Source organism: Hyla sarda, chromosome 9, assembly GCF_029499605.1.
Source record: "Hyla sarda isolate aHylSar1 chromosome 9, aHylSar1.hap1, whole genome shotgun sequence".
Classification (NCBI taxonomy): Eukaryota; Metazoa; Chordata; class Amphibia; order Anura; family Hylidae; genus Hyla; species Hyla sarda.
This window is the reverse complement of record NC_079197.1, coordinates 98,404,618-98,423,257: the sequence shown is the minus strand read 5'-3', so window position 1 is coordinate 98,423,257 and position 18,640 is coordinate 98,404,618. Positions and strand designations below refer to the sequence as shown.

The 18,640-nt window shown below is 38.9% G+C and overlaps 1 long non-coding RNA gene across 1 annotated transcript in view; it reads left to right on the top strand.

The window, feature by feature from the left end:
• The window catches only part of LOC130291234 (uncharacterized), a 49,230-nt gene extending 31,841 nt beyond the window's left edge, over positions 1-17,389 (top strand). Inside the window, exon 3 of the long non-coding RNA XR_008847834.1 lies at positions 17,059-17,389. This is a non-coding gene — a long non-coding RNA (uncharacterized LOC130291234). The remainder of the gene's footprint in view (positions 1-17,058) is intronic.
• Positions 17,390-18,640: the final 1,251 nt, after the last annotated feature.

The window sequence follows — 18,640 nt, the reverse complement described above, 5'->3', positions numbered from 1 at the left end:
TACTGTTATCTTTCCTTTTCTTCTTCTTCATCTGGTCCAGGTACCAGGACTTCTTCCAGCTCCATCTTCTCTGCAGAGTCTGACGCCCGGACATTATAGGCTGCTTAATTTGTCAGCAGATCCAAATCCTCTGTATAAAGACAATAATCATTATAATTCATTATAATTTTGCCAAATACTGTACCCCGTGATTAAAATACTGAAAATTACTGTACCCCCTGATTATAATATTGCCACCCACTGTACCTCCTTAATATAATACTGCCAATCACTGTACCCCTGAATATAATACTGCCACCCACTGTACCCCCTGAATATGATATTATCACACACTGTACCCCCTGCATATAATACTGCCGCATACTGTACCCTCTAAATATATTATTGCCACACACTGTACCGTTTGAATATATTACTGCCACACACTGTACCCACTAAATATATTATTGCCACACACTGTACCCTTTGAATATAATACTGCCACCCACTGTACCCACTAAATATATTATTGCCACACACTGTACCCTCTAAATATATTATTGCCACACACCGTACCCCATGAATATAATACTGCCAGACACTGTACCCCTTGAATATAATACTGCCACCCACTGTACCCCCTGAATATAAAATTGCCACATACTGTACCCTAAGAATATAATACTGCCAACCCTTGTACCCCCTGAATATAATACTGCCAACCACCGTACCCTCTAAATATGTCATTGTCACACACCGTACTCCCTGAATATAAAACTGCCTCACACTGTACCCCTTGAATATAATACTGCCAACCACTGTACCCTCTAAATATATTATTGCCACACACTGTAACCCCTCAATATAATACTGCCATAAACCCACCCATCCTTGGTCTCCTCTTCCCTGCACTCCATATCCCCCCACCCCACACTCAGTCTCCTCATTATCCCATTCTTTACATAATCCCATCCTCGCCCCCCCCCTACATCATCACATCCCATCACACCAAGACATCTCCCCCCCCCCCTCCCATCCCGTCCTCGTTCTCCTCATCATTGCAATTCACCGACAACCCAACCTGTCACTTTCGCTGCCGGACATACTGTAGATATAGCGGGAGTAAGAGGCTAGTAAAACGTCAGGGGTTAGGAACAGACATGCGTGCCTATGCGGGACTCGCCAGTTTACGGGTAATGAAAGAAAAGTGCTGGCAGCGGCGGGCCCAGGCTATGAGGCTAGGTCTCTACGCCACAGTGATGATGCCTGAGACTACGTTACCCTTTTATCAACAGGCATTCTACATAATAATAATAATAATAATAATAATAAATGTCTTATTATGATTGGAATCAGACGTGTCTCCTATTGCATAAATGTGGTGCATCCTTCCCATAATTCCCCCTTGCTCATTCTCTTCCTGAAGACAAAACTAGGACTTTCCATTCCAGCTGATATTTACACACTATGACAGGCTTCAACAATGCACATACAGTGCACTGTCATCTTAATATATATTTATATTTTGCTTTGTTGCTCATGTTTGGAGTTCCAGCTTCATATGCAGTCAATAGCTAAGACACAAAGCTTCAAAGAGCTCTTAGCTTTTGATGAGATTGGCTCTGTATTCCCTGTAAACTCTGCCCTCTAATCACACACATACAGTCCCCGGATCCGAGCTGCAACGTGCCCAGAGTCATTGATTTCTCTCACAATCCCCAAGTGACTCCTGAAGTTATTCTGTGAAGAATATTAAATGAGAGCATGGAACAAACACAGCTGCTCGGATCAACGGGAAAGCCAATAGCAAAAGAGACACTAGGAATACAATATATGCTTAGTGGTAGAGAATGCATTGTGGTCTACAAGGATAAAGTGCATCCTTACATTCACTATACAAAGACAATTCAGAAGTAATACTATTACTATTATAATATTGATAAATCCCTTTATAGAATTGTAAAATGTATCAGGATTATCACTTTCATGTAAGACCCAGAATGCAAAGCAGCTACAGTGTTTTACACCAGGTTCACCAAGGATGTAGAATTGCAATAAAAAATGTTGACCAAGCATAAGTTCAGCGATGAGACAAAATAAATTTAGATTTCAAACTCAGTATCAGCCACCAGGTTTACACAAAACTTCCAGGATCCTTTATTTGTCTCGTGCGGTTGTGTGCCAAATTGGGTCACATGATACAACAAAATCTGTCCATACTTAGAACAGGCACACACTACAAACGTGCCTATTTTTACAACAATTCTCTTTTAGCGTATTTTGCGCCATAAATTAACTTACAACATTTGTCCACACACTACTTCAGACAAAGATGCATCAGTTGGAAACCATGTTTGGCCATCATAATGGGGGCCAAACATAATGTGCAATTTAAACCAAATCTTTATCTGTTGATCAGTTGTAAATTGTTCCTTTGTGTCTTTGTGTCTTTTTTAAGCTACAATCATAATTTTGGGGCAACCTTTCCACTTGTAGCATTCTTGGAAATGCTACAATGAATTGATATATAGATGAATGAATTGATATATAGATGAGTGAATTGATATATAGATGTTACCATTTCCATGTCACTCTGAATAGACTGAATAGATAGTATCAGATAGAACTGTAATTTCATTGAAAATGCAAGTTATTAAACTGATATTGGTCATCTTTAAAGGTAATCATCTATCAGTAGCATCGCCCACAGTAACCTATTTATACAGGGGTATAGAGCTGATTGTTTCTACAGGGTAGTGCGGGTGATGCTGACTGATTATATAGGGTATAGTGTGGGTGATGCTGATTGTTTATACAGGAGTATAGTGCTGATTGTTTATACAGGGTATTGTGTGGGTGCTGCTGATTGTTTATATAGGGGTATAGTGCAGATTGTTTATATAGGGTATAGTGTGGGTGATGCAGATTGTTTACATAGGGGTATAGTGCTGATTGTTTATACAGGGTATAGTGTAGGTGATGTTGATAGTTTAAATAGAGGTACACTGTGGGTGATGTTGATTGTTTATATAGGGTATAGTGCTAATTATTTAAATAGGGTATACTGTGGGTGATGCTGATTGTTTATATAGGGTATAGTGCTAATTATTTAAATAGGGTATACTGTGGGTGATGCTGATTGTTTATATAGGGGTATAGTGCTGATTGTTTATATAGGGTATAGTGTGGGTGATGTTGCTTATACAGGGGTATAGTGCTGATTGTTTATATAGGGTATAGTGTGGGTGATGCTGATTGTTTATACAGGAGTATAGTGCTGATTGTTTATTTAGGGTATAGTGTGGATGATGTTGATAGTTTATATAGGGGTACACTGTGGGTGATGCTGACTGTTTATACAGGTATAGTGCTGATTGCTTATATAGGGTATACTGTGGATGATGCTGATTGTTTATATAGGGGTATAGTGCTAATTGTTTATATAGGGTATAGTGTGGGTGATGCTGATTGTTTATATAGGGGTATAGGGCTAATTGTTTATATAGGGTATACTGTGGGTGCGCTGATTGTTTATATAGGGGTATAGCGCTGATTGTTTATGTAGGGTATACTGTGGGTGATGCTGATTGTTTATATAGGGGTATAGTGCTGATTGTTTATATAGGGTATAGTGTGGGTGATGCTGATTGTTTATATAGGGGTATAGGGCTGATTGTTTATATAGGGTATAGTGTGGGTGATGCTGATTGTTTATATAGGGTATAGTGTGGGTGATGCTGATTGTTTATACAGGAGTATAGTGCTGATTGTTTATTTAGGGTATAGTGTGGATGAAGTTGATAGTTTATATAGGGGTACACTGTGGGTGATGCTGACTGTTTATACAGGGTATAATGTGGGTGATGCTGATTGTTTATACAGGTATAGTGCTGATTGCTTATATAGGGTATACTGTGGATGATGCTGATTGTTTATATAGGGGTATAGTGCTAATTGTTTATATAGGGTATAGTGTGGGTGATGCTGATTGTTTATATAGGGGTATAGGGCTAATTGTTTATATACGGTATACTGTGGGTGCGCTGATTGTTTATATAGGGGTATAGTGCTGATTGTTTATGTAGGGTATACTGTGGGTGATGCTGATTGTTTATATAGGGGTATAGTGCTGATTGTTTATATAGGGTATAGTGTGGGTGATGCTGATTGTTTATATAGGGGTATAGGGCTGATTGTTTATGTAGGGTATACTGTTGGTGATGCTGATTGTTTATATAGGGGTATAGTGCTGATTGTTTATATAGGGTATAGTGTGGGTGATGTTGTTTATACAGGGGTATATTGAAGTGCTGATTGCTTATACAGGGTATAGTTTGGGTGATGTTGATTGTTTGTACAGGGTATAGTGCGGGTGATACTGATTGTTTATACAGGGGATAGTTCGGGTGATGTTGATTGTTTATACATAGTATAATGTGAGTGATACTGATTGTTTATACAGGGGATAGTGCGGGTGATGTTGATTGTTTATACATAGTATAATGTGGGTGATACTGATTGCTTATACAGGGGTATACCGTGGGTGATGTTGATTGTTTATACAGGGTATAGTGCAGGTGATGCTGATTGTTTATACAGGAGTATAGTGCTGATTGTTTATATAGGGTATAGTGTTGTTGATGTTGTTTATACAGGGGTATAGTACTGATTGTTTATACAGGGTATAGTGTGGGTCATGCTGATTGTTTATACAGGGGATAGCGTAGGTGATGTTGATTGTTTATACAGGGTATAGTGATTGTTTATACAGGGTATAGTGTGGGCGATGTTGATTGTTTATACAGGGTATAGTGTGGGTCATGCTGATTGTTTATACATGATATAGTGTGGGTGATGTTGATTGTTTATACAGGGGATAGTGCGGGTGATGTTGATTGTTTATAGATGGTATAATGTGGGTGATGTTGATTGTTTATACAAGGGTATACTGTGGATGATCCTGATTGTTTATACAGAGTATAGTGTGGGTGATGCTGATTGTTTATACAGAGTATAGTGTGGGTGATATTGATTGTTTATACAGAGCATAGTGTGGGTGATGCTGATTGTTTATACAGGGTATAGTGTGGGTGATGCTGATTGTTTATACAGAGTATAGTGTGGGTGATGCTGATTGTTTTTACAGAGTATAGTGTGGGTGATGCTGATTGTTTATACAGAGTATAGTGTGGGTGATGTTGATTGTTTTTACAGAGTATAGTGTGGGTGATGCTGATTATTTATACAGAGCATAGTGTGGATGATGCTGATTGTTTTTACAGAGTATAGTGTGGGTGATGCTGATTGTTTATACAGAGTATAGTGTGGGTGATGCTGATTGTTTTTACAGAGTATAGTGTGGGTGATGCTGATTGTTTATACAGAGTATAGTGTGGGTGATGCTGATTGTTTATACAGAGTATAGTGTGGGTGATGCTGATTGTTTATACAGAGTATAGTGTGGGTGATGTTGATTGTTTATACAGAGTATAGTGTGGGTGATGCTGATTGTTTATACAGAGTATAGTGTGGGTGATGCTGATTGTTTATACAGAGTATAGTGTGGGTGATGCTGATTGTTTTTACAGAATATAGTGTGGGTGATGCTGATTGTTTATACAGAGTATAGTGTGGGTGATGTTGATTGTTTATGCAGGGTATAGTGATTGTTTATACAGGGCATAGTGTGGGTGATGCTGATTGTTTATACAGAGTGTAGTGTGGGTGATGCTGATTGTTTATACAGGGCATAGTGTGGGTGATGCTGATTGTTTATACAGAGTATAGTGTGGGTGATGCTGATTGTTTATACAGAGTGTAGTGTGGGTGATGCTGATTGTTTTTACAGGGTATAGTGTGGGTGATGCTGATTGTTTTTACAGGGTATAGTGTGGGTGATGCTGATTGTTTTTACAGGGTATAGTGTGGGTGATGCTGATTGTTTTTACAGGGTATAGTGCTGATTACAATGCACACTTGTGGTCCAGGGCCATATATGACACAGCATGTATCGAAGACGATTAATATTTATTAAGGGGACTGTGTTACAGGGATCAGCTGGGTGGGCAGAATGGTGCAAGAGGCTGGGAATGCCCCCAGTACTACAAGAGAATCATTTGAATATTTTGATATTGATATGACAGATTTCAAGTATGTTTGCTGCATTAGAATCAGCATCACCCACACTATTTCCATTATTTCCCTGTAAATGTCAGGTTAGTGCAGGTGATGCTGCCGGCAGAGTCCTTTAAAGCCAAGTTCACAAAGTGCAGCATCTGATATATAATTTCTAGCCAAACCAAGGATTAATTTGGTCATAAGGCACCCTTTAACACATCAGAATTCAAATTCAATGTATATTTCCACTCCAGAAATCCAAAATTTACACTTAAATTTCTTCTAGGCATCGGTTATAAATTTGCTGCAGATTCACATAAGGATAATGCCCATTGTCATTTAATGGGGCTAATCCCTGTTGGTTCCCTCCCAAATAAGTGACTTGATACTTCTTTTAATGGTACAGACAAAGATCTGAGGGGAATGTTTGGTAACATCATACTATAGTTGTGGAAACTTCTTTTACAATGGTGGCTTGTCGTCACATTTCAGAATCCACCCCTAAATCCCTGTCAAATTTAACAATTGTCATCAAGGCCTTAAAGGCAGCACAATCTCAAGCAAGTGTTGAATAAACTATGTGGATTTTAAGTGAATAAATTCCAATTCACTCGGGACAACGTGCAGTAAAATGTTACAGGGATATCCCTTTGTGAACTTCTTCAAATCCAAAACATTCTTAATAACTACCTCTTTGACTGGAATATTAATCTTCAGCCATCCCTAAAGACCAATTATGTTTGACATTCCAGGAAGGTTTTCTTCTTTTATCTAAGTATCTAAGATTGTTTTCTAAGAAAATAAATACCAACATATAAAAAATATGACTGAGCTGAATACTGTTTAAAACAGGTTTTGGCGTGGACCCTGTCACCTTCTGGGACCTTTTGCACTAGCTCATAGATGTCCTGAACTGGGAACCCCATGCCTTTTTATATCAATGTACTAATAGGGCATTTATGGGAGTTGTCAACCAGATGGCCCCAAATGGTAGTGCTTTGCTAATACGGTTATAGTTCTGAAACAGTTTTCTAGCTAAATGTGAATCAGGGAATGGCTAATAATAGGTACGTCTGATATAATGGAAAGGAATGGCAAAAAGGCATCATTTGGAAGTGAGCAAGTCTTTAGATAAATGAACTGGAGAGAGAAAAGGCAGTGCTGCGACACTAAGGTACAGTGACCCATAGCATTTGGATCTATAACACGCACGTCATGAAGCAGATATAATAGATGCACTGCAAAGCTGCAGACCAGGAAAGATAGTGGATGGAGCTGAGAAAATGAGAAATGAAGTGGACTTGTTAGGAATAATCTACAGCATATCAATAAAGAAAGAGCAAAGAGTTCACGTCACAGCGGGACTGGAACACCTCAAGTGTTAGGTATTTTTATGTCTGGTGTCTCATAGTAATGTATAGTCATCACAAGCAGTTCAAAAAATAATAAATAATGCTTTCAATTTACAATACTGAAAACTTTCCACATCTAAACCCAATACAATATTAATAAAATACAATCTTATAAGAATGGAGAGAGAAATAACTAAGCACATAACAAATGTTTTTTTTTATTTCTGTAATATAGGTCCTTATAGTCATGACTGGTCTAGTGTTTATCAGCCATCCAGTGGATAGGTGACACATATTCAGGCTTGAATACCTCTTTAAAAATAGCAAGAATCTGTGCAAATATGGCTTATTCCTTTGACTAGACGTACCTAGCAGCCATGTGGATGTAGTGTAGCATTTATTCAATACAGTTGGAGGAAAAAAAAAGTATACACCAGACAGACTTACTGCAATCTGTTTCACCTTGTCTTGCAATCAGACTGCTGAAGGTCAGGATTACCAGAACGATAGAGAAAAGCAGACTGCATCCGGAGAAGCTAGAATTCAATTAATGTGTACCTCCAATGTTGTGGCAACCTTCATGAAAAATGACTATAGTGCAGCACTGTGCACAACAGTCATTTTTCTAAATCACTTTCTTATTGAATTTAGCATCAGAATACCTTCACCAAGCGCCTATTCTTCCCTCTCCCCACCACTTATAACTGTGCATTAGGTTCCAGTTCCATATCCATATCACCCATCTCCAGTACGAGACCGAGCATAATGTGATTCTATAACAAACACAATTGCCCACAGCAAAAATTACCTTATAACTCCCCTGAAACAAAACTTATCTTTTACTTAATTACATTAAAGGATGATAGAAAATGTTAAAACCACTAATATTGCTGAGTCTTATGTGTGTATTCAACAATCAATGTGTTAATATTGGGAGTTTATCGAGACTCCACAACCAACTGTTGCATTCCTGAAGATTATCACTGGATTACCAAGCAACACAGAGCTTTAAAAACACAGTCACAGTCCTTCCCCCGACATGTTTTGCTATCAAGAACTTCTTCAGAGGTCTTGGATAATGACATAATTAAGCCTACCATTTAAAACACATAACAGTGTGACCACATGGTTGGTTGTGGAGTCTTGATAAATTCCCAATAATAACACATTGTCTGTTGAATATATACATAAGACTCTGCAATATCTGTCCCTGCTTCACTGTTTCCCATACAGTAAGTTTAATTTGCTGTATACAAAAACATATTAAATTATGCTTTTGTGTATGTTAAAGAAAATTTTATGTTGTAATTTGTTTTTACCATGTAAGGCAATAATAAACAGATTCTAATGTATTTTTCCATCCGTTAACGTATATATATATTTTTTTCTTTACAAGTGTATAAGACGTAATATTAAGTGGAATCTAATAGCAATGTAACTCAGCCTTAGTCAAAATATGTGGTTCCATTCCAAGTATGTATTCGGGGATCACTGTACAATCCACTTTTGGCTTTGACTACAAAATGACCTAATTTTGTTACTAAATTTTACTATATGAACCAGGTCACAAAGAGGCAGTGTCACCTAATATGTCCTATTCATATTATGCAAGTGGGCACTCCATGTTTCCCAAGTGTTTATGGGATTTAACCCCAGACCATGTGCATTACTATATTGGTATGCATTTAGTGAATAGAATAAAGGGGACAATTTAGTAACATCAGTTTTTTTATTGTAAATTGTGAGCGCATAGCTGCTGCACAGTCATTACCTATTATACAGAAGTTACATTCCAGCACATAAAATGTTACTGTAATATTGATTGTATTATTCTTAGCTTGTTAAATGTTCACCCCGATAGAGCCGGAATAATCTAACCTCTTTATAAAATTATTATTAGAAACCACCAATAGCGCTGTATAACAGTTCAAAGCTGCATGGTATGTACAGTTATTCATACACAGACCAATCAATAGTCATATTTCAGATACAGTATAAGTGCTATAACATTTTTTTTATTTTTATTTTTAGATCCATTGTAGTTATTGCAAAAGTAATCCATTTGTTTTTCTTTTTCAGTTCTTTTAAACTAAACAGAAACCTAAGAAAGTCTCCATTTGTCTGACAGAATCTTGTCAAACAGAGACAAATGGACACTTTTAGGCTGGGTTCACACCACTGTTATCTGTTCTGTTGTTGTTCACTATCATAGGGGCAGAACATTGAAAATAATAGTGGTATTAGAGTCCATGTATGCAACGAAAAAAAAACACAATGAAAACAAATGCAAAACACACAAAAAAAACAATGCTAAACACCGTAGATACTAAATATTATATAATAGCATTACTGCTATATTAACTATAAATGTAAAATTTAGGCTGTTTTTGATCAAAAAGTGCCTCCCATCCACCATGTGGAGTTGACCACATTTCGGATAGGATCTGCACATTTGTCTTCATTGTATGACCCTAGGTGCTGACTAGTTTTGTTTTTTGCATTATATGTATGAGGGGAGTGTCAACCCTATTTAGTTGTGCATTACTTCCATTTCACATGGTTGTTTAAATCAGCTGGATCCCACATGCACCCAATTTGCAGGCCTTAAGCCCAAGAGAGGAGTTGCCATGTTAGGGTCCCATGCAAAATGAGGCCACCTCCACATGGTGGAAGAGACACATTTCAATCAAAAAGTGCACTCAGAGTCTTAAATTTATAATTAATATAGTAGTAATGTAATTTTGTCCTAAAATATTCCATATTTAAAGGGGTATTCCAGGAAAAAACTTTTTTATATATATATCAACTGGTTCCAGAAAGTTAGACAGATTTGTAAATTACTTCTATTAAAAAATCTTAATCCTTTCAGTACTTATGAGCTTCTTAAGTTAAGGTTGTTCTTTTCTGTCCAAGTAATCTCTGATGACACGTGTCTCGGGAAACGCCCAGTTTAGAAGCAAATTCCCATAGCAAACCTCTTCTAAACTGGGCGTTTCCCGAGACACGTGTCATCAGAGAGCACTTAGGCAGAAAAGAACAACCTTAACTTCAGAAGCTCATAAGTACTGAAAGGATTAAGATTTTTTAATAGAAGTAATTTGCAAATCTGTTTAACTTTCTGGAGCCAGTTGATATATAAAAAAAAGTTTTTTCCTGGATAACCCCTTTAAGGGGACTTGTGCCTTAACATTTGCAGTGTGCTACTGCAAGTATTATTTTGTATGTAGAAAAATAGAATGTGTCGCAAATAAGAGCCATTTGACCCATCTAGTCTGCCCAATATTTTGAATACTATGCATATTCCCTGACCCTATCTTATATGAAGGATAGCCTTATGTCTATGCCATGCATGCTTAACCCCTTCCCGCAGAATGTCATATATAAACGCCGGGTTGTGCAGTGCGTTCGCGCATCCCGGCGTTTATAAATGACATTCAGTTAACCTGGCGATGCGCAGCATCGCACGGGTTAACTGGCAGAAGTCCCGCTGTTTCCAGCAGGGGACAACTTCTGCTTCACCCCCAGGACCATCAATTGATGGTCCTGGTCAGCGATCACTGTGATTGGTCCCTGTGGACCAATCACAGTGATCTGGGGTGAAAGTTCAGATCCCCCGCACTGCCCGCCCCTGGAAGTCGGGCAGAACAGGGGACGAAGGCTGCAGGGGCTCGCGGGGACCTGCGGCACACGGGGGGAACACGTGGGGACCGGCGGACTTACCTGATCCAGCGGCGGGACCGAGGAGCAGCGCGGGACCGGCCACGTGGACGAGCAGCGACGGGTAAGTATGTGGTCCTCAGAGGCAGCAGTGAAGATCTTCACTTCTGCTTCTAGGAGTCTGAAAACTACAACTCCCAGCATGCCTAGACAGCCTTTGGCTGTCTGGGCATGCTGGGAGTTGTAGTTTTGCAACATCTGGAGGGCCTCAGTTTGGAGACCATTGTATAATGGTCTCCAATCTGTGCTCTTCCAGCTGTTGCAAAACTACAACTCCCAGAATGCACTGACTGTCCAGGCATGCTGGGAGTTTTAGTTCAGCAACATCTGGCCCTTCAGATGTTGCCGAACTACAACTCCCAGCATGCCCTTCAGCTGTCTGGGCATGCTGGGAGTTATAGTTTTGCAACAACTGGAGACACACTGGTTGGGAAACATTGTCTGTTTCTAACTCAGTGTTTCCTAACCTGTGTGCCTCCAGCTGTTGCAAAACTATGACTCCCAGCATGCACTAACAGACCATGCATGCTGGAAGTTGTGGTTTTGCAACAGCTGATGCAAGCACCCCCCCCCCCCCGCCCCGCCACCCCCGTGAATGTACAGGGTACATTCACATGGGCGAGGCTTTTACAGTGGGTTTCTCGCATCTTGAGATGCAGCAAATTTTGCGCTGGGAAACTCGCTGTAATCCCCCGCCCATGTGACTGTACCCTAAAAACACTACACTACACTAACACAAAATAAAATAAAAAGTTAAAAACACTACATATACACATACCCTTACACAGCCCCCCTCCCCCAATAAGATCGTCCGGTACACCACTGTTTCCAAAGCAGAGCCTCCAGCTGTTGAAAAACAACAACTCCCAGTATTGTCGAACAGCCGTTGACTGTCCAGGCATGCTGGGAGTTTTGCAACAGCTGGAGGCACCCTCTTTGGGAATCACTGGCGTAGAATACCCCTATGTCCACCCCTATGCAAATCCCTAATTTAGGCCTCAAATGCACATGGCGCTCTCACTTTGGAGCCCTGTCGTATTTCAGGGCAACAGTTTAGGGCGACATATGGGGTATCGCCGTACTCGGGAGAAATTGCGTTACAAGGTTTGGGGGGCTTTTTCTTCTTTAACCCTTCATGAAAAGGAAATGTTGGGGTCTACACCAGAATGTTAGTGTAAAATTTTTTTATTTTTTACACTAACATGCTGATGTTGCCCTATACTTTACATTTCACAAGAGGTAAAAGGGAAAAAAGCCCCCCAAAATTTGTAACGCAATTTCTCCCGACTACAGAGATACCCCATATGTGAGCGCAAAGTGCTCTGGGGGCGCACAACAAGGCCCAGAAGGGAGAGCGCACCATGTACATTTGAGGTGATTTGCACAGGGGTGGCTGATTGTTACAGCGGTTTTGACAAACGCAAAAAAAAAAAAACCCACATGTGACCCCATTTCGGAAATGACACCCCTCACGGAATGTAATGAGGGGTGCAGTGAGAATTTACCCCCCACAGGTGTCTGACGGATCTTTGGAACAGTGGTCCATGAAAATGAAAACTTGTACAGCCCACTGTTCCAAAGATCTGTCAGACACCAGTAGGGGGCAAATGCTCACTGTACCCCTTGTTACGTTCCTCAAGGGGTCTAGTTTCCAAAATGGTATGCCATGTGTGTTTTTTTTTTGCAGTTCTGGCACCTTAGGGGCTTCCTAAATGCGACATGCTCCCCAAGCAAAATTTGCTCTCAAAAAGCCAAATATGACTTCTTCTCTTCTGAGCATTGTAGTTCGCCCATAGTGCACTTCAGGTCAACTTATGGGGTACCTCCATACTCAGAAGAGATGGGGTTACAAATTTTGGGGAGTATTTTCTGCTATTAACCCTTGCAAAAAGGTGAAATTAGGGGGGAAACACACATTTTAGTGGAAATTTTTTTTTTTTTTTTACATATGCAAAAGTCATGAAACACCTGTGGGGTAATAAGGCTCACTTTATTCCTTATTACATTCCTCAAGGGGTCTAGTTTCCAAAATGGTATGCCATGTGGGTATTTTTTGCTGTTCTGGCACCATAGGGGCTTCCTAAATGCGACATGCCCCCCGAGCAAAATTTGCTCTCAAAAAGCCAAATATGACTCCTTCTCTTCTGAGCATTGTAGTTCACCCATAGTGCACTTCAGGTCAACTTATGGGGTACCTCCATACTCAGAAGAGAAGGGGTTACAAATATTGGGGGGTATTTCCTGCTATTAACCCTTGGAAAAATGTGAAATTTGGGGGGAAACACACATTTTAATGAAAAAAAAATTTTTTTTTTACATATGCAAAAGTCGTGAAACACCTGTGGGGTATTAAGGCTCACTTTATTCCTTGTTACGTACCTCAAGGGGTCTAGTTTCCAAAATGGTATGCCATGTGAGGGTTTTTTGCTGTTCTGGCACCATAAGGGCTTCCTAAATGCAACATGCCCCCAAAAACCATTTCAGAAAAACGTACTCTCCAAAATCCCCTTATCGCTCTTTCCCTTCTGAGCCCTCTACTGCGCCCGCCGAACACTTTACATAGACATATGAGGTATGTGCTTACTCGAGAGAAATTGGGCTACAAATATAAGTATACATTTTCTCCTTTTACCCCTTGTAAAAATTTAAAAATTGGGTCTACAAGAACATGCGAGTGTAAAAAATGAAGATTGTGAATTTTCTCCTTCACTTTGCTTCTATTCCTGTGAAACACCTAAAGGGTTAAAATGATGACTGAATGTCATTTTGAATACTTTTGGGGGTGCAGTTTTTATAATGGGGTCTTTTGTGGGGTATTTCTAATAAGAAGACCCTTCAAATCCACTTCAAACCTGAACTGGTCCCTGAAAAATAGTGAGTTTGAAAATGTTGTGAAAAATTGGAAAATTGCTGCTGAACTTTGAAGCCCTCTGGTGTCTTCCAAAAGTAAAAACTCGTCACTTTTATGATGCAGACATAAAGTAGACATATTGTATATGTGAATAAAACATTTTTTTATTTGTAATATACATTTTCCTTACAAGCAGAGAGCTTCAAAGTTAGAAAAATGCAAAATTTTCAAATTTTTCATCAAATTTTAGGATTTTTCACAAGGAAAGGATGCAAGTTACCACAAAAATGTACCACCATGTTAAAGTAGAATATGTCACGAAAAAACAATCTCGGAATCAGAATGATAACTAAAAGCATTCCAGAGTTATTAATGTTTAAAGTGACAGTGGTCAGATGTGCAAAAAACGCTCTGGTCCTTAAGGCCAAAATGGGCTTGGTCCTGAAGGGGTTAAATACTTCACTGTATAGGCAGATACATTACACTTGTCCCTTTAACTTCATTGGAGCTTATCAGAGTTCCATCATGGTGTCTCTGTGGGGTTGCTAGGGTTGGTGTCCGCCAGTGCGGTAGAAAACCGTACCTGGTGCAAATTCTGGCACACATTCTGGTGAACAACCTGACAAAACATGTCGGGTTTACAATAGTAAATCAAGGCCAATATTTAGCTGCACACAGTGCTATTTTCTCTTGGATTTTGGATGGAATCTGTTCGGATCTATAAATGGATCTGTTTGAACAAAACAAAAAAAATATTAAATATATATTGGAAAAGTGTCACCTGCTCAATATATTATAGAGAAGTGATACTCACACAGAGGGACATTTTTCAATGTTTGCTTATGTATCCTTTTTTTTTAGTAATTTTTTCCTTACTTTTTTTTTGCTTATGTGCGACTTATTTATCAACTGGTTTCAGCCTGTTGATAATTTTCTTTCACGTAAGCAATTTTTCCTTTTTTACTTTGGTAGTAGCTTTTTCTGCTCCATGTTTGAGCTGGAGTAAATTTAGTCCATTTTTAACCCTTTTTTTTGCACAGTTGATAAATACCCGACTAAAGCAAATCCATTTAGAAAAAATTACTACGTAAGCAAGTTTGAATTTTCTTGCTTTTCTTGTTCTTCATTCAAATTGTCGCACGAAAACACACGTATTCGCAGTTGTGACTATTTTGCGACAATTATAGTAAAGAAAACCTGACTAAACCCGTTGATAAATGTCCATCACAGTGATTGTCTGAACAGGCAGGTTATGCAGGGACAATGCATCACAGGATCCAGGAAGAAGTGGTGAGTGTTAGGGATCAGGAGCATTAGAATGACTGTGGGGATCAAGGTAGGGGAGTATCACCCATTTTTTATTCTAATACAATCACCAACCATATAAAAAAAATCCCCAGACAATTCCTTTAACCCCTTAAAAACAAAGAGTATAAATGTATTCTCTCTGCCTACTCCCATTGTATGAAACATGCCTGGTGGGTCCCAGTTTCTGTCAGTAGCCAGGACCGACAGCTAATACCAGACATCGCAAATTTGGATGATATCTGGCATTAACCCTTTAGACGCCACAATCAAATTTTATTGCAGCATCTAAAATGGGGAAAAAAAAATTGCGGGGAGCCAACCAGGATCGCATTGGAAAACGCATTGGCCTGATTAGCAAAGTGGACGGGCAGAGTTCTCGTACCTAGCTCCGTCTTGTCCGATCATCACTCCAGGCAGTCTCAGCAGCCTGTAGTTGTGGAGCTCCCATAACATTGTTCAGTGTATGCAATTGAAATATTGCATGTAATAGTACACTAGTATTACTAAAGTAAAGTGAACAAAATGTCAAAAAAAAATTTAATAAATGTTAATCCCCCCCTCTGACGGTTAATGGCATAGATGTAAAAAAATATATAGAATTCCAGAACTGCACATACTGTGTAGAAATGAAAGCCCCAACATTTTGCAAGGAAAAAAAGTTGAAAAATTGAGATTTATTTATTTATTGTTTTATTTCCCCTTATAAAATTTTTCCTTTTTTTTGTTTCCCTCTCATACAGGTCTGTAGGTGGAAAATTAAAGGGGTATTCCAGGCCAAAACTTTTTTTTATATATCAACTGGCTCTGGAAAGTTAAACAGATTTGTAAATTACTTCTATTAAAAAATCTTAATCCTTCGAATAGTTATTAGCTTCTGAAGTTGAGTTGTTGTTTCCTGTCTAACTGCTCTCTGATGACTCACGTCCCGGGAGCTGTGCAGTTCCTATGGGGATATTCTCCCATCATGCACAGCTTCCGGGACGTGACATCATCATTGAGCAGTTAGACTGAAAACTTCAGAAGCTAATAACTATTGGAAGGATTAAGATTTTTTTTAATAGAAGTAATTTACAAATCTGTTTAACTTTCCGTAGCCAGTTGATACATATATAAAAAAAAAAAAAAAAAAAAAAAAAAAAAAGGTTTTGCCTGAAATACCCCTTTAAAAGTGTTGTGGCTATTAGAAGGTGAGGAGGAGGAGGAAAACGAAAGTGCAAAAATGAAAAATACCTATGTCCTTAAGGGGTTGAAGATGTCTTTATGCAAGCCTTAAAAAAAAAGAGCCTCTGCAACACACAATGCATGGTAGTTAGATAAGTACGCAGATGGGCCCAGATTTATCAAACTGTGTGAGAGAAAAAGTGGAGGGATTTTCCCACAGCAACCAATCACAGCTCAGCTTTCACTTTACCTCTGCTTGTTAGCTGAGCTGTGATTGGTTGCTATGGAAAAATCCCTCCACTTTTTCTCTCACACAGTTTGATAAATCTGGGCCATGGTCTCTTGTTTTGTTATTGTCCCGGGTGTATAGAGCTGCAGCATCACAAACTAGACATATGACATAGTCACTAACCAGCCTTGCTATGAAAGATGCAGGCAGGGTCATCCTAGTATGTCGCCATCACATTTGTCTCTGCCATCCATCTTTTCAGGTGGTAGCAAGAGGCAGTTCAAGATAAATAAAATCTCTTGTATCTCAGAATAATAATATTTGTGATGTTTTGTTCATTACAGAATACCTGTGAAGTAACTAATGAAGAAAGGCTATGCATCATCAGGATTAACTCTTCAATGACCAGAGGGACACCTTGTGACCAAATCTGAATTGTAGCCTTCTAGCTGCAAAAACTGTAACTTTACTAAGATATTAATCATTTCCAGACAAAGACAAAGATATCATGGATTTCCAGGGCTATTTTTCGGAATACAGACAATTTGAAATTGATTTCATTTTAAATTCATTCTTTATCTCAGGAACATGGAAGCAGAAATAATTTATCCATTTCTCTAACTCCATCACTTTGCACAGGAATAGTATAGCCACATCACTGGTGTCGCCACAATTGTATCTCAAGCTATGACTGAAGTCTATTTAAAATTCCGTGGAAACCGAACTATCTACGTCCAGCAGTTCCCAACAGTGGCCACGGAGGCAACTGCTACGACCACCGATAAATATTCCAACCTGTACATGTATGTGGGATTGTTCCTCGGCCTGCTTGCCGTGCTCCTGGTCCTACTGTTCACAATGCTCTTACGTCTCAAACATGTTATCTCCCCCATCACCACCAATACAGAAAGCACAGATGTGCCACAGTTTACCGATGTGGAAATGCAAGGGAGGTCACAAAGTGCCTAATGGACATACCGTAACATAACACCCATGCATTGGAGCGCTGTGAATCACATGACTGCTGGACAGCACTGTTGGGGTTTAGCAAACGCTTTAGTCTTCAATAGAAATATTCTATTCTGTTCACCTTCTGACCAATTCTTTTATAGAATTCAGATTTTAAGATAATATATACTGTGGACATTCCTATGATTTTTATGTATTAAGGAGATCGATACAGCACAATTTTCTATTATTGCAAAGAGCTAAGTTTTCCTTAGTTGCAGATTTGCTTTACCCAATGCTTATGTTGTGGGTAATAAAAGTCACTATCACGTGACTGAATCACAATTTATTTATGACTTATTATACAGAGACATTAGTTCATTTCTTTTTGTCTAGAAATAGAAAGGATTTGCTGAAATGAAACTATTCTAAATGGTCATACATATGATGCATTTCTATGGGTATTGTCCTTATAACTGAAGATATAGCCTGTAACGGTATAACATTGGCACTTGTTAAAATCACAAAAAAATTTAAAAAAAAATAATGCTATTGAAATAGTAACATTGTTACTTGCTATTTAGAGGGGTACTCCGGTGGGGAAAAAAATGTAAAATCAACTGATGCCAGAAAGTTAAACAGATTTATAAATTACAGCTATTTAAAAATCTTAATCCTTCCAGTACTTATCAGCTGCTGTATGCTCCACAGGAAGTTCTTTTATTTATTTATTTTCTGTCTGATCACAGTGCTCTCTGCTGACACCTCTGTCCATGTCAGGAACTGTCCAGAGCAGGAGAGGTTTGCTATGGGGATTTGCTCCTACTCTGGACAGTTCCGGACATGGACAGAGGTGTTAGCAGAGAGCACTGTGATCAGACAGAAAATAAATTAAAACAAATTTAAAAAACTTCCTGTGCAGCATACAGCAGCTGATAAGTACTGTAAGGATTAAGATTTTTAAAAATAAGTAAGTTA